We start from the raw sequence: 3,858 nt of genomic DNA on the forward strand, positions 1-3,858 counted from the left end.
TCCCCGCAAAGGGCGGCACTTCCTGTTTCACCCTGGCTCCGAGGGGGCGGGACTTCCTGTTCCGGGCCTTGGTTTTTTTTTTTTCTCCTGGATCGACGGATTTGAATAAAAAAGGGGGAACGAACAAATCGCGGCTCGTTTGCTCTGTTAGGGCTTAATGAAGGACCCGCCCCCAATTCCTCTCAGCCAATGGGGTGGATGGGGCGGAGCCTGGGCTCCTATTGGCTCTTTTGGGGGAGGGCGGTGCCCCTGCTGGTTGGGCGGGGCGCCTGTGATGTCATTGGAGGAGGAGGGGGGTGTGGTGCTACGGCAGCCAATGGGGAGGGAGCTTGGGGGCGGGTCGCCCGTGGGCCCAGGTGTCCGGGTGGGGTGCGGAGGGGGGGAGGAGCCGCCCCCCGTCCCCGCCCCCCAACCAGGGGGCCCAGGCGTCCGGGTGCCCCCCCTTCCCGCTGCCACCAGGGGGCCCAGGCGTCCGGCTCCTTTCGCATCAGGGGGCCCAGGCGTCCGGGGGGGGCCCAGGCGTCCGGGTGCCCCTCGCTCCTCTCCCAAACTAGGGGGCCCAGGCGTCCGGCTTCTTCCACATCAGGGGGCCCAGGTGTCCGGGACCCCCCAGTTCCCTCCCCAAACAGGGGGCCCAGGCGTCCGGGGGGGGCCCAGGCGTCCGGGTGCCTCCACTTCCCCCCCCCCTCCCCGAACCAGGGGCCCAGGCGTCCGGGACCCCCTCGTACCCTCCCCCAATGAGGGGGCCCAGGCGTCCGGGTGCCCCCCCACAACCCCCTTCCCAGAGGGGCCCAGGCGTCCGGGACCCCCCCAGTCCCTTCCCAAACCGGGGGGGGCCCAGGCGTCCAGGCGCCCCCGGACTGAGTTTGGGCGGGGGGGGGGCACCTCTGCTTGGGTCCGAAAACAGCTATTTTGGGTTTTACCATCCGGGGGGGGGGACGGACCCTGTTTCGGGCTGAGAAACGAAACTTTCAGGGCTGCTGCTTCTGCGAAAGCGGCTTGGGGGGGGGGTGCGAAACCGGGGGGAAACCGGGCGTTTTGCATAAAAGCGGGCGGGAAACCAGGTGTTTTTTGGAGATTGGGGGGGGGGAGAAAAAAAGGCAAATTGGGGGGTTTTGCGGTTTGGGTGAAAAAACAGCCGGTTTGGGGCGGTTGCTTTGCAGCCATTTTCGGTTTTCAGTTTTGCTGCTGCTGCTAAACGGGGAGGTTTTGCCGAAATCGAGGTTTTTCAGTGTTTTTGGACAAAACCGGCTTCTTGGAGGCGCTTTGGTAGATAAAAGTCGCCGCGGAGGTGGTTTTGGGGCAAAAAAAGGTGCTTTGGGGGAAAAAAGTGCTTTTTGGTGGTGGAGGAGGAGGTTTTGCAGGGGAAACGTGGCTTTTTTTTTCCTTCGTGTTAAAAAAGAGGTTTTGCAGCAAATCGATTAATTTGCAGGCGGAAAACGGGCGGGAAAAGGCGATTTTTGATGGAGAAAACAGGCAGAAAAGAAGATAAAGTTGCGCACAGAGCCAAAATCGGCCGTTTTGAGAGGAAAACAGGGTGCGAAAAGGAGCGTTTGCACCAAGTGGGCAATTTGCCGATAAAATAAGGGAGAAAAGAAGCAGTTTGCCCCGAGCGGCGGCTTTTTTGGGCAGAAACCACCCAGTTTTGGGGCGGTTGCTTTAATTTTTTGCAAGTCAAATTCTCCCCCCCGGGACTTGGCCGAAAGCGGAAGATTTTGGCCCGAGAAACAGGGTGGAAAAAGCCGCGAGAGCCCGGGCGGGGTTTGGTTTTTGCAGAGAATAACCAGGTTTTGGGGTGGTTTTATTTGTCTTTTTTTTTTTTTGCAAAATTAATCCGAGCAGTTTTGCAAAATGGCCCCAAGCGTTTTATTGCAAAAACCGGCATCTTTTGCAAAAGTGTTGCAGGTGCTTTTTGCAAAGTTAACGCAAGGGGTTTTTGCAAAGATCGGGGCAGGTTTTGCAAAATTCATGCAAGCGACTTTTGTAAAATTGACCATTTTTTTTTTGCAAAGTTGAGCGTTTTTTTGCCAAGATAACGGGGGCGGTTTTGCAGAGCCAGGTAAAACCAGCAGGTTTTTTTGCACCAGAACCAGGGGTTTTGCAGCAGGGCGCCACCGTTGCACGGGAAAGCTTTGCCAAAGGGGGGGGAGGGAGGGGAGGGATTTTTGGGGTTAAACCAGGGGGTTTTGGGGCCCGAAACGGGGCCGGACAAAGCGACACACTCACACCAGGGTGTTTTTTGCCCCAAACGGGCAGGTTTTATAGCAAAAGGGGGGGCACGGCGGAGGCTGCGGGGCAGGAGGGGGCGGCGGTGGGGAGGCCCGGTGACAAGGGGCGCCGGACGGGGGCTCGCGTCGCCTTTTTGGGGCAAATCCCGCCTCATTCGGGAAGGATGGAGCTGGTGTGCCGCACCACTTGGGTTGACCTGGTGTCTCCCCTGTGGCCACCCGCGGTTGACCTGATGTCCCGTGTTGATCTGGTGTGTCCCCGCTTTGGTTGACCTGTTGTCTAGGCTGTGCCTGGGTTGACCTAGTGGCCAAGTTCATATTGGGCGACCCGGTGGCCAGTCTGTCTGGGTTGACCTGATGACTGGTGCCCACCTCGGTTGACCTGGTGGCCAAGTCCCCCCCCCCCCACCTCCTTGGGGGACCCGGTGGCCAGTGTCCACCTTGGGGGACCTGGTGACCAACGTCCCCCCCGGTTTGACCTGGTGGCCACGGTCCATCTGGGGGCTGATCTGGTGGCCAGTGTCTCCTTTAGGTGACCTGGTGTCCGAGGTCCACCTGGTTTGACCTAACATCCACCTGCGTTGACTTGGTGACCAAGGTCCACCTCGGGTGACCCGGTGTCCACCTTGGGTGATGGGTCCCCGTGTGACCTGGTGTCCACCTCCATCCCCCCCCACCCCACGATGAGCCCTCCCCCCCCCCGTGCGCCTGTCCCCGGGGCCGGGCCAACTCGTGACAGGGGCCGGCTTCATCCCCGGGGAGCTGTGGGAGCCGCGGGCTGAGGAAACATCTGCTTCCACCTCCGCGGGGCCCCGGTGAGCCACCGGTGGGGGGGGGGGGCTGGGCTCTGCTCCGCCGGGCGTCCGTCCGTCCGTCCCAGGGCTCTTTCTGTCCGTGCGTGCAACCATCCATCCGTCCTTCCTATGTGTGCAACCATCCATCCGTCCTCCTCTCCGTGCAACCATCCATCCGTCCTTCCTATGTGTGCAACCATCCATCCGTCCTTCTCTCCGTGCAACCATCCATCCGTCCTTCCTATGTGTGCAACCATCCATCCATCGTCCTCTCCGTGCAACCATCCATCCGTCCTTTCCACGTGTGCAACCATCCATCCATCCTCCTCTCTGTGCAACCATCCATCCATCCTCCTCTCCGTGCAACCATCCATCCGTCCTTTCCACGTGTGCAACCATCCATCTGTCCTCCTCTCCGTGCAACCACCCATCCGTCCTTTCCACGTGTGCAACCATCCATCCGTCCTCCTCTCCGTGCAACCATCCATCTGTCCTCCTCTCCGTGCAACCATCCATCCATCCTCCTCTCCGTGCAACCATCCATCCGTCCTCCTCTCCGTGCAACCATCCATCCGTCCTTTCCACGTGTGCAACCATCCATCCGTCCTCCTCTCCGTGCAACCATCCATCCGTCCTTCCCATGCGTGCAACCATCCATCCGTCCTCCTCTCCGTGCAACCATCCATCCGTCCTCCTCTCCGTGCAACCATCCATCCGTCCTTCCTATGTGTGCAACCATCCATCCGTCCTTCCCATGTGTGCAACCATCCATCCGTCCTCCTCTCCGTGCAACCATCCATCCGTCCTTCCTATGTGTGCAACCATCCATTTGTCCT

The sequence above is a fragment of the Apteryx mantelli genome, chromosome 39 (assembly GCF_036417845.1).
Source record: "Apteryx mantelli isolate bAptMan1 chromosome 39, bAptMan1.hap1, whole genome shotgun sequence".
NCBI classification, from domain to species: domain Eukaryota; kingdom Metazoa; phylum Chordata; class Aves; order Apterygiformes; family Apterygidae; genus Apteryx; species Apteryx mantelli.